Source organism: Chiloscyllium plagiosum, unplaced genomic scaffold (genome assembly GCF_037043375.1).
Source record: "Chiloscyllium plagiosum isolate Xiang-an unplaced genomic scaffold, Cpla_swu_hap1 HiC_scaffold_15, whole genome shotgun sequence".
Lineage (NCBI taxonomy): Eukaryota > Metazoa > Chordata > Chondrichthyes > Orectolobiformes > Hemiscylliidae > Chiloscyllium > Chiloscyllium plagiosum.
The window spans coordinates 71,042,719-71,056,128 of NW_028270153.1; the positions used below are offsets into that span (position 1 = coordinate 71,042,719).

The 13,410-nt window shown below is 42.1% G+C and overlaps 1 protein-coding gene across 2 annotated transcripts in view; it reads left to right on the forward strand.

The window, feature by feature from the left end:
- The window catches only part of rtf2 (replication termination factor 2), a 168,091-nt gene that overhangs the window by 95,805 nt on the left and 58,876 nt on the right, over positions 1-13,410 (forward strand). The gene's annotated exons all lie outside the window — the stretch shown is intronic.

Genomic DNA, 13,410 nt, shown 5'->3' on the forward strand with positions numbered 1-13,410 from the left:
CGGATATGGCCTAGAGTAGACAGATGGGGCTAGTTTAGTTTGGGATTATGTTCAGCATGGACTGGTTGAACTGAAGCAGTGCTGCAGTAAATAGTGATGAACCTCTGTACTGAAAATGAATGTGTAGCAGGTCAATTTGCTTATCAGTTCAGTTTGTTGGTTTACTTTCAGATCCGCCATTCAAATTCGTGAAGTACTGACCAGTGGGATCAGTGCTGGGACTCCCGTTGTTTGTAATAATTATATGTATATAAATGATTTGGAGGAGAATGTAGGTGACCTGATTAGTAAGTTTGCAGATGACACAAAGATTGGGGGAGCTGCAGATCGTGAGGACGATACAGTTCAGCTGGAGACTCAGGTAGAGAAATGGCAGATTTCATCAAGCAAAATAAAAGATGATGTCGGAGGGGAGTACACAGTAAATGGCAGAAACCTTAGAAACAGTAACATACAGAGGGATCTAGGCATACAGATCCACAGTTTCTTGAAAGTGGCAAAATAAGTGGAAAAGATGGTAAGAAAGTGATATGCTTGCCTTCATCAGTTGAGGCAAAGAGTATAAAATTTGCAAAGTCATGTTGCAGCTGCAGAGAACTTTAGTTGGGCTACATTTGGAATATTGCGTACATTTCTGGTCACTGCACTACAAGCAAGATGTGGGATGTTTGGAAAGGGTGCGGGAACATTTTACCAGGACGTTGCCTGGTTTGGAGCATATTAGCTATGGGATTGGACAAGCTCGGTTTGTTTTCACTTGAAGTTAGAAGCTGAGGGGCTACCTGATAGAAATTTATTAAATTTTTAGAGGCATGGATAGTTGGAGTCTTTTTCCCAGGGTAGAAATTTGTTACTAGGGGATGTAGCTCTAAGGTGAAAGGAGATAAATTTAAAGGAGATGTGAGTGTTAAGTTTTTGACAAAGAGGATGTTAAGTGCCTGGAATGTGCTGCCAGTGATGGTGTTAGGAGCACATTCAAATAGCAACCTGTAAGGGGCATCTTGACCGATACATAAGTAGGCAGGGAATAGAGGGATACAGACCATTTATAGGCAAAAGGCTTTTAGTTTAGAGAGGTGTTGTGTCGCCATAATCTTGTTGGACCATAGGGCGTGTTCCTGTGCTGTGCTGTTCTTTGGTCTTATTTGGAATAATGTCGAGCTAACCTCGGACATGTATAGTATCTAGTTCATAAAATACTGCAGATCCTGCCAATGAATGACCAGATATTAAGTGGAGCCTGATGTAATAAAGGCATTTTTGTAAAGCAGAACTCAGGTTTCTAAGGTGCCCAAATGGAATATGGAGAATGATCATACCAAGGTGGAAAAAATGGAATTTTATTCTCCTTGGGGCACTGGTACGGAATGCATTGCAAAACTGGTTTGAGGAGGACCCCAGTAGGAGCATTAATTCTAGTAAAGGGAGAATGTCTTTTGAAGGTGCATTCCTTGATCCTGGAGAAGTTTTGGCACATGGCCAGTGGCAGGAATTTTGTGTGCTGCAGGGAATCAATATCTCTCAGAATAAGTCTGGAATTTGGGGGGAGAAAGGTATCATTCATGGTGACAAAATTGAGATAAAAGCCTATCTAGTTAACTGATGTCTATTTAGCAAGGAAATCTGCTATTCTTGCTTGGCCTTGGGCTACATGTGATTCTAGACCTGCTGTAGTATGTTCTTCTAGCAAGGAATTCTAGAGCAAAATGATGGGTGACAAATATTGGCCTTGACAACGATGGCTGCATCTATTGAAGGAATTGTGAAGAAGCCCATTGTGACAGCTATGCCTTCAGGCCCTGACTAACTTATGAGTAGTGTGACCTGGGGCAGTGGATCTGAGGAAAGTGGCAGGAGGTTGAGAAGGGATATGAAGAAACATTTTTTTATCCAGAGAGTGGTGGAATCTAGAGCTCGCTGACTTCCTGTAAAGAGTGGTAGAGGCAGAAGTACAGGGCATACCAGACTACGTGCCAAGTGCTGGAAAATGGGATGAGAATAGTTAGGTACTTGTTTTTGACGAGCGCAGACTTGGTGGGCTGAAGGTTTTTTTGTGATGCAGGCATCTGTGACTCTAGTATGCTACTGAGCTAATTGGATAGTAACTTTCTCCTTATGTTCATTTTGGATCTTTGCTAGTCTCTGTCCTTTTTTCAAGCAATGTAATGAAAGGTAGTTTCGTACATTCCAATCAGAAAACTAGAGTGTATTGTAGAGGGATGCAGTGGTACAGCGGAGAATAATCCACACTAAGGCAATGGGAATTAAGTTCAAATTCTGTCATGGCAGCTGGTGGAAATAAATTCAGTTTATAAAAGAAATCTGGAAAAGAAAGCCAATCTTTCTGGTGACTACAAAAATTATCCGCTCATAAGGAGATCTGCCACCGTCATCTGCTCTGATGTTCTATTCCAGATTTATTGATTGAATTAAACTTCTACCACTGCCATGACTTCTGTGCCTCTGGATCACAATGCCACCATCAGCAGGTAGTGAAGAAAATAATCCCAGTTAGAGATGCATCTGTTCATGAGTGACAGCGCTACAATCCTGTGGCAACTGACCTTGATTCAGTGAGGAGTGTGGGAGAGCACTGGATATATCTGGAAATGAAGTGCCAGCTTGCCAGAGCCACATGCGTTCTCAACAGTATAAACAGCAGCTTATAGATGAAGGCAAATAATCACATAACAAATAGAGAGATCACAATTCTGAATCTTGTTTAAACAGTTACTGAAAGGAGCAGCATCTGTGAATATCCCCATTCTTAATGAAGGACGGGATCCAGTGTAAATGAGAAAGGTCAGGCTGAAAATGTTTAAAACCAGCCAAAAGTACAGTGTGATTCATCTTGCTCCCATCTGAGGTCTCTGCCATTTTGGAATCAATCTTCAGAGTAATCAGTGGGATGTGCGTGTTTGTGACAAGCCTAGCAAGTGTTACTCATCTCCATTTATACTTGTTCCATATGATTTGCTGAACTATATCTAAGTCAATCAACTCGCTGTTGATCTTGAGTTATATGTAAGCCAAAAAAGGCAAGGATGGCAGATTTCTTTCTCTGAGTGACATTAGTGAAACAGATGGGCTTTTACAACAATGATAATCGCTATCATAGTTGCCATTGCTGAGACTAGCTTTTAATGCCATATTTATTAATTGAATTTGTTTCCACCAGCTGCCATGGTGCGATTTGTACTCTCATACCCAGACCATTAGCCTTGGCCTCTGGATTACTAGGTAAAAACAATGACTGCAGATGCTGGAAACCAGATTCTAGATCAGTGGTGCTGGAAGAGCACAGCAATTCAGGCAGCATCCGAGGAGCTTCGAAATCGACGTTTCGGGCAAAAGCCCTTCATCAGGAATAAAGGCAGAGAGCCTGAAGCGTGGAGAGATAAGCTAGGGGAGTGTGGGGGTGGGGATAGAGTAGCATAGAGTACAATAGGTCAGTGGGGGAGGAGATGAAGGTGATAGGTCAGGGAGGAGAGGGTGGAGTGGATAGGTGGAAAAGGAGCTGGGCAGGTCGGACAAGTCCGGACAAGTCAAGGGGATCATGTTGCTGGAGGTTAGAAACTAGGATGAGGTGGGGGAAGGGGAAATGAGGAAGCTGGGGTCCAACGCATCTCGTCCACATCCCGCACCTCCGCCCTCAGACCCAACCCCTCTAACCCCTCCAGTAACTTTGTTTAGCGTGTTCATCGATAACCTTCCTTCCAATGAAGTCCATAGAGCGTAAGACTTAGAAGTAGGTCATTCAGCCCATGCAGTCTGCTGCACTATTCAATGATACTATACTTGATCTGATAATTCTCAACTCCACTTGCCTGCTTTAGCCACGTAATCCTTGATTCCCCTGATGATTCGGAATCTGTGTTTCTCAGCCTTGAATATATTTAATGACCCACCCTCTGTAACTATTTGCAGGAAAGAATTCCACAGACTCTCTGCCCTTGGTGGAAAAACATCCTTCTCATTTCTGTCTTAAATGGGTGACTCCTTACTGTGAGGTTAGGCTTCTGAACCTAGACTCTCCCACAAAGGAAAACAACTTCTTTGCAAGTACACTGTCACGCCCCCTAAGAATCCTTGTGTTTCAACAAGATATCTCTCATTCTAATCTCCAATCGCCTCAACCTCTTCGCATAAAATCCCCCCATACCCATGAGTGGCTGAGTGAACTTTTTTTGGGCAGCCTCCAATGCCATTGTGCCGGCGTGTGCTGTTAAGAGGGATTTGTTCTGTCCTGGCCCCCTCGTTGTAAATCTAATGCTAAAGTGTCTGCTCCATGGAAGGCAGAGCAAGTAGTTTTAGATCCTTTGTTTTCCAGACAAAGGGTATGAGTGGGTGGAATCAGGCTCACACAGACTCCAGTTTTAGTTTTGCTTTTAGTTGTTGAAGTTGGGAGTTTTGGAGTTGAACCTGCTGGAATCAGCTCTCTGCTGCTGCAAAAAGCTCAGTTCTCTGTGCTGCATTCAGTTTGTTGGGTTTTTCCTTTCTCCTGAACCGGAAGCTGATAGCAAGAGAGGGAAACCTGTTTTGCAGAATTTATATTTGCAAAGGGTGTGGTTATGGGCTGCTGCTATATTAGAACAATAGGTGAGTAGTAGTTAAACAATGTATTATTTTTATTAGGTCTTTTAGTAGAGTTAAAGTTATGCAAATTCATTTTTAGTTTTGTATTTTAACTTTATGGAAAAATAAGGTTTGCTTTGTTTAAAGCCTAGCAGTGTGACCAATGAAATCACATCTGGAACACAGCGCCTTAGTTACCTGTAAATAAGATAAAGGTTAGAGTCAACGAGGTAAGGCTATTCCTTGATATATTTTGAGGGGGTTTGGTCTGGTCCATAAACAGGTGTTCTACTTTTAGATTAGATTAGATTAGATTACTTAGTGTGGGAACAGGCCCTTCGGCCCAACAAGCCCATACCAACCTGCCAATGTGCAACCCGCCCAGACCCATTCCCCTACATTTACCCCTTCACCTAACACTACGGGCAATTTAGCATGGCCAATTCACCTGACCTGCACATCTTTGGACTGTGGGAGGAAACCGGAGCACCCGGAGGAAACCCACGCAGACACGGGGAGAATGTGCAAACTCCACACAGTCGCCTGAGGTGGGAATTGTTAGAGGTTAACACTGTGAAAAAGCCACCATTATCCCATCTCTGTCTTCTGCCAGTTAGCTAGTCTTCTATCCATAATATATACCCCATGCTGACTCAGCTTGGTTATATTGTGTGTTTGAACATACACTATTGCATCCATTGTAATGGGAGTCTAACATTTTCCCAATGATAGGTGTTAAGCTAAGTAGCCTATAATTGATTTTTGTTTTTGTCTCCCGTTTGAGTAAAGGTGTTACATTCCCAGATTCATACTCTATTACAAATTTTCCAAAATCTAAGGATTTTTGGAAAATTGCTATCATATATCCACTATCTCCTGTAGCTATTCCTTTAAAATAATCGGATGCAATCCATTCGGTCCAAGTGATTTATTGGCCTTTAGTCCTGTTCATTTCCATAGTATTTTTTGTGAGTGATAGTTCTTTTTTTTTAATCTCCCTCATTTAGCTGTTGATTAATAATTATTTTTGGGATGCTATTAGTATCTTTTTCTATGAAGACTGATGAAAAATATTTGTTCAACTTCTCTGCCATTTCCTGGTTCCCTATTATTATTTTCCCAGCTTCATTCTCTAACGGGTCTATGTTCAGAAGACCATAAGACATAGGAGCAGAAATTAGGCCATTTGACCCATTGAGTCTGCTCCGCCATTCAATCATGACTGATCAGTTTCTCAATCCCATTCTCCCACCTTCTCCAATAACCTTTGGCCCCTTGACAGTCAAGAACCTATCCATCTGTCTTAAAAATACTCAATGACCTGGCCTCCCCAGCCTTCTGTGGCAATAAATTCCATAGATTTACCACTCCCTGGCTGCAGAAGTGTCTCCTCATCTCCATTTAAAGGGTCTTCCCCTTAACGTAAGGCCATGCCTTCAAGTCCTAGTCTCTGTTGCAAGTGGAAACCTCTTCCCAATGTTCACTCTGTCCAGGCTGTTCAGTATTCTGTAAGTTTTAATAGGCTTTTTGTTGGCTTTTAAAACATTCCCAAATCTCTTGTTTACCAGTAATATTTTCTATTTCTGTTTTTTCTTTCAATTTCATTCAGTCTTTAACCTCCTTTGTTAACCATTGTCAGTTTACCCACTTCCTAGAATCCTCTTTCCTTGCTGAGGTACATCTTGGTTTTCACAAATTAGAACTATTTTCTTAAAGATTTCTCATTCCTCCCAAGTGGATATGTTGCCACTGAGTGAACATGTTTGGTTCCGTTTGTAATCTTCAAATTAGGAAAAAGTCAACTGAAGTACACTGCCTGAAAGTGTGGGGGAAGGCAGATTGAATCTTTTAAAAGGGAATTATGTAAGTACTTCAAGGAAGAAATGTAGGTCTCCAGGAAAAGGAGTGGTATGGAGCTAGCCCTTGTTGAAAGTTGCCCATTTAGAGTCATAGAGATGTACAGCATGGAAACAGACCCTTCGGTCCAACCCGTATATGCCAACCAGATATCCCAACCAATTTAGTCCCACCTGCACATATCCCTCAAAACCCTTCCTATTCATATACCCATCCAAATGCCTCTTAAATGTTGCAATTGTACCAGCCTCCACCACTTCCTCTGGCAGCTCATTCCATACACGTACCACCCTCTGCGTGAAAAAGTTGCCCCTTAGGTCTCTTTTATATCTTTCCCCTCTCACCCTAAACCTATGCCCTCTAGTTCTGGACTCCCCAACCCCAGGGAAAAGACTTTGCCTATTTACTCTATCCATGCCCCTCATAAGTTTGTAAACCTCTATAAGGTCACCCCTCAGCCTCCGACGCTCCAGGGAAAACAGCCCCAGCCTGTTCAGCCTCTCCCTGTAGCTCAGATCCTCCAACCCTGGCAACATCCTTGTAAATCTTTTCTGAACCCTTTCAAGTTTCACAACATCTTTCCGATATGAAGGAGACCAGAATTGCATGCAATATTCCAACAGTGGCCTAACCAATGTCCTGTACAGCTGCAACATGACCTCCCAACTCCTGTACTCAATACTCTGACCAATAAAGGAAAGCATACCACATGCCGCCCTCACTATCCTATCTACCTGCAACTCCACTTTCAAGGAGCTATGAACCTGCACTCCAAGGTCTCTTTGTTCAGCAACACTCCCTAGGACCTTACCATTAAGTGTATAAGTCCTGCTAAGATTTGCTTTCCCAAAATGCAGCACCTCGCATTTATCTGAATTAAACTCCATCTGCCACTTCTCAGCCCATTGGCCCATCTGGTCCAGATCCTGTTGTAATCTGAGGTAACCCTCTTCGCTGTCCACTACACCTCCAATTTTGGTGTCATCTGCAAACTTACTAACTATACCTCTTATGCTTGCATCCAAATCATTTATGTAAATGGCAAAAAGTAGAGGACCTAGCACCATTCCTTGTGGCGCTCCACTGGTCACCGGCCTCCAGTCTGGAAAACAACCCTCCACCACCACCCTCTATCTTCTACCTTTTGAGCTAGTTATGTATCCAAATGACTAGTTCTCCCTTGTTTTGCTTAATCAGAAGTATAATTAAGGAGGCTGTAATCTTGTTGAACATCAGATTCATTTTAACATGTGACCTAACAGAATAACTACCACGTGTGACATTTGTATCTGATCAAGCATTTGGAAAGTTCAGACTTTGCATTATGGAATAAAACATTTCCTACTCAAATTTGAACAGTTTTGGTAAACTGGAAAATATGAGACAGTAAATTGTGTTTGACTGCACATTGTCTTTGAACCGAAGAGAATAGCCTGTCAGTGAAAGGTTAGAAACAAAAAATAAACCTTTCTTTGTACTATAACAGATGACTATCATCAAATCTCATGTTGAGAAGTTAAATATTAACTTAAATAAATGCAGATACTGCCAAGAATACATAGTGACACAACCTGCTTTAAAGTAGCCAGAAAAGACATGTTAATATTTTGCGTATAAATTACATCTTATTTGAAAGATGTGAGTCCTTCAGTAGAATTGAATAAACTAAAATGGAGAGGACAAGGTGCTGGTTAGGGGCCCAAAGAAGCTTTTCTGTCTCAAACTGTTAAGTGATGAGAACTAACAGTTTTTTGGAGAAAGCAGTGTGACAATGAAAAAGAATTAAATGAGTAACAGGGTAGGAAAATAATTTGGTGAGATTCCCGTTTTGGAATACAGAGCAAGCCCCAGAGCAGTCTGTTTCCCCAGCATCCACACCTGTCATTCTATTGTAGTTAATGGTTGGATTGTATTTTTGATGTTCCCTTGTATCCATCATTTGCTCCCAGTTGCTCCCACGAAAACTGTGTATCCTTTTTGTTGAGGAGTGTAACCAATTTTTTTTCCAGTTTCTGTTTAATAATAAAGGGACCCTTGTTTGGAACATAGAACCAGTGTTCCATACAGTAGCTGCTAAGCCATATAAATTCACCTCAGTTTACAATAATTAACAAAAATAACATATCAGCTCAGAGTAATAACTTCAGAAGTATTTATTGCAGTACAAGAATTATAAGTCCAATTATACTACAGTAAGGTCAAGCTATTTCAAGTAGTTTTTTTCATAAATGTTTCAATTTATTTTCCTTTAAAGATGGACTTCCCTTTTGGAGTTTGATTTCTTATGAAAGTGGAAAATGATTGATCTTGATAACTAATTGTGTCCTTGTCTTTCTTAACTTCTCAACATCTGACATGGTTGATTATTGCCTTTTATGATTCCCGTAGAAATCATTAAAATTTAAAACAAAGTTCAAGCTTGCAGTTATTATGGAAAGGAGACAAAAACTAAAGTTGCAGACATTTTGTCCCCTGTCTAGGTGACATCCTCAGTGCTTGGGAGCCTCCTGTGACACGCTTCTGTGATCTTTCCTCTGCCATTTGTAGTGGTTTGAATCTGCCGCTTCCGGTTGTCAGTTCCAGCTGTACGCTGCTGTGGTCGGTATATTGGGTCCAGGTTGACGTGCTTATTAATTTGACTCTGTGGATGAGTGCCATGCCTCTAGGAATTCCCTGGCTGTTCTCTGTTTGGCTTGTCCTATAATAGTAGATTCAATCAATAAGCACGTCGACCTGGACCCAATATACCGACCACTGCAACGGACAGCTGGAACTGACAACCGGAAGCGGCAGATTCAAACCACTACAAATGCCGGAGGAAACATCACAGAAGTGTGTCACAGGAGGCTCCCAAGCACTGAGGATGTCACCTAGACAGGACGAAACGTTTGCAACACAAATTCCCAGCTTGGCGAACAGAACCACAACAACAGCACCCGAGCTACAAATCTTCTCACAAACTGTGAACAAAAATTAAAGTTCCATGTTAAAGGCCTCTTCTGTAGCAAGCAGACTAAAAGCAGTATTGACCATACCCCAATTGAAAATATGTGGTATCCTGTTTTCGATCTGAAATCAGAAAATGTTGGGGGAAAAGAACGCAGTAGGTAAGGCAGTGTCTGTTTAAAGAGAGAAGCAGTTAACATTTCAGTTCTTTTACCTTTCAAAGAGAGAGCTTCCATTGTTTCGATGCTATTGCTGTTGATTTCCCTAGTCAATTTCTCTTGTCATTGGCAGAGGTAAATTATTTCTTCTTTTTGATCTGTGTGCAGCTTTTGACATTCTTGATCAACCACCCTCTAGTGCCTCCCCAAGACAAGGTGGTGGTGCCAGCAAAGTAGGCAACTTTCAGGCTGCTGGGCCAGTCTACTCCAGACCGGCCACTTGCTTCCTTCTTTTTGTCTTTGTTCTTTTTCTTTTCCTGTTTCTTCTTCATCTTCTTCATATTGAGTGGTGTTGCAGGCTTGAAGGGCCAAATGGCCTACCAATGCACCTGATTTCTATTTTTCCTGTTGGTGGCAGTGGAGAAGGTAACATTGTGGAAGAGGACGGCCGGAGTGGGACTCTTGCTGAGGCGGAGACCTGGCCTGGCAGTGGAGCCAGCGACTCCAGGTTGTGATAGGCCTGAAGCAAGGGTGATAGGTGAGGCTGAAGTGGTGGCTGAAATGGCAGGAGTGTGGTATGGCCAGAGCGGAGACTCCAGGTGACCACAACATACTTGTAAAATTAGTTGTGGTTTTCCTTTATTTTGCCTGCCATTATTCTTTTATGTTCCTTTTTACTCTACTAATTTTCTTTTTTAAGTTTCCATTTATACCTTCTGTACTTATTTAGAGCTTCTGCTGTTTTGAGCCTCAGTATTTGCATAAGCCTCTCTTACTCTTTATCCAATTCTATATTCCCATGACAACACGGATTCACAGGATTTGTTGCATCCATCCTTTATCTTTATTGGAACATGTTGGCCTTATCCTTTCCCAGTTTCGTTCTTGAATGCTCTCGCAGACTTATGTAGACGTATCTGCTCCCAGTCCACTGTGGAGAAATCATAGTTCATCTTATTAAAATCTGTTTTCCCCCAGTTTAGAACTTTTATTTTAGGCTCAATCTTGTCCTTCTCCATAATAATCTTGGCTCTAATGGAGTTATCATCAATGTCTGCAAGATCTTCCCCTCGTGATACCTCAACTACTTGCCCAACTTCAGTACCTAAAATTAAGTCCAGGATCACGCTCTTGTATGATGTCTACACACTGGCTTAAAAAAGCTCTCCTGGATACATTTTAACAATGTAGATCCCTTCAAACCTTTCATAACGCTGGGGGAGTTGAAATTCCCTACTATTACTACCATATTATTTTTACACTTCTCTGAGCTTTATCTACATACCTTCCCCCTTATTTCTTTCAGGGGCCCTACAGTAAACTTCCAGCAATGTGATAATTCTGTTTTGGTAAGTATGTAAGTTAGCTCATTGAGCTTGAAAGTTTGTTTACTGAAGTTTCATCACCATACTAGGTAACATCATCAGTGAGAGTCTCCATTGAAGCGCTGGTAGTATGTCCTGCCTCTCTATTTATAGGTCTTGGTTTCTTAAAGTGGGTGATGTTATTTCAGGTTCTTTTTTTCAAGTGAAGGTAGGATCCCAATTGATGTGTTTATTGATGGAGTTCTGGTTAGGATGCCATGCCTCGAAGAATTCTCATGCGTGTCCTTGTTTCGCCTGTCCCAGGATGAGTTGTCCCAGTCAAAGTGGTGTCCTCCTTTGTCTCTATGTATAGAAACTAATCGTAGTGGGTCATGTCTTTTGGTGGCCAGTTGGTGTTCATTTATCCTGGTGGCAAGTTTGTCTGATGTAGTGTTTTTTATTACAGTTCTTGCAGGACATCTTGTAGAATCATAGAGCCATAGAGATGTACAGCATGGAAACAGACCCTTCGGTCCAACCCGTCCATGCCGACCAGATATCCCAACCCAATCTAGTCCCACCTGCCAGCACATATCTCTCCAAACCCTTCCTATTCATATAACCCATCCAAATGCCTCTTAATTGTTGCAGTTGTACCAGCCTCCACCACTTCCTCTGGCAGCTCATTCCATACACGTACCACCCTCTATGTGAAAATGTTGCCATTAAGGTCTCTTTTATGTCTTTCCCCTCTCACCCTAAACCTATACCCTCTAGTTCTGGACTCCCTGACCCTAGGAAAAAGACTTTGTCTATTTACCCTATCCATGCCCCTCGTAATTTTGTCAACCTCTATATGGTCACCCAACAGCATCTGACGCTCCAGGGAAAACAGCCCCAGCCTATTCAGTCTCTCCCTGTAGCTCAAATCCTCCAACCCTGGCAATATCCTTGTAAATCTTTTCTGAACTTTTTCAAGTTTCACAACATCTTTCCGATATGAAAGAGACCAGAATTGCATGCAATATTCCAACAGTAGTCTAACCAATGTCCTGTACAGCCGCAACATGACCTCCCAACACCTGTACTCCATACTCTGACCAATAAAGGAAAGCATACCAAACACCGCCTTCACCATCCTATCTACCTGCAACTCCATTTTCAAGGAGCTATGAATCTGCACTCCAAGGTCTCTTTGTTCAGCAACACTCCCTAGGACCTTACCATTAAGTGTATAAGTCCTGCTAAGATTTGCTTTCCCAAAATGGTGCACCTCGCATTTATCTGAATTAAACTCCATCTGCCACATCTCAGCCCATTTTGCTGGTGGAGTCTAATGGATCTTTTAGGTTCATTAGTTGCTGTTGAAGTGTGTTGTAGGTTTTTAGATTAGGTTAGAAGATTAGAATTCCTACAGTGTGGAAACAGGCCATTTGGCCCAACATGTCCACACCGATCTTCTGAAGTGTAACCCTCCAGACCCATTCCCGTACATTTACCCCTGACTAAGGTACCAAACACTATGGGCAATTTAGTATGGCCAATTCACCTCACCTGTACATCTTTGGACTGTGGGAGGAAACCAGAGCACCCAGAGGAAATCTACATAGACATGGGGAGAATGTGCAAACTCCACACAGACAGTCGCCTGAGGTGGGAATCAAACCCGGGTCCCTGGCGCTGTGAGGTAGCAGTGCTAACCACTGAACTACCATGATGCCAAGGGGTCTGAGTAGTTTGGAAGTCATTTCTGATATGTCTTTGATGTAGGGTAATGTGGCTATAGTTCTTGATTGCATTGTGTCTGCTTGTTTGGGTTTGTTTCTGAGGAATTGGCGGATTGTGTTTATTGGGTACCGATTTTCTTGAAAATGTCATATAGATGTTTTTCTTCTTTTTGTAGTTCTTGGGTGCTGTAGTGTGATGTAGCTTGTTGAAATAATGTCTTGATGCAGGTCTGTTTGTAAGTATTGGGATGATTGCTTCTGAAGTTAAGTATTTGATATGTGTTTGTTGTCGTTCTGTGGACGCTGGTTTGAAGCTCTCCGTTAACTGTACGTTCAACTGTCTTGTCTCGGAATGGGAATCTGTTCTCCTCCTCTTTGTGAATTTTATGCCTGTCAGGATATTGTTGATGGTGTTGTATGTTTCCTCTAACTTGTTTTGTTTTGTCATGACGACAATGTAATCTACGTAGCAGACCCAAAGTTTGGGTTGGATAGATGGGAGGGCAGCTTGTTCAAATCTCTGCATTACTGTTTCCACTATGAGCCTTGATATTGGTGATCCCATGGGTGTTCTGCTTACTTGTTTGTAGGTTTTCTATTGAATGTGAAGTGGGTGGTGAGGCACAGGTGCACTAGCTTGAGGATGTTGTCTTTGCTGATGAAGTTGGTGCAGTTTGTGGTTTGTGGTCCTAGTAGTGATGCAAGTGTTTCTTTGGCTGTGTGGCTTGCTTTCACACTGTCGGGATTCTATCTTGCCCAGCTGAACCTTCTTTTTGGACCCCATCCCCCCTCACAAGTTAGTTTAAACCCACCCAGCAGTGCTAACAAACATCTCTGCAAGAA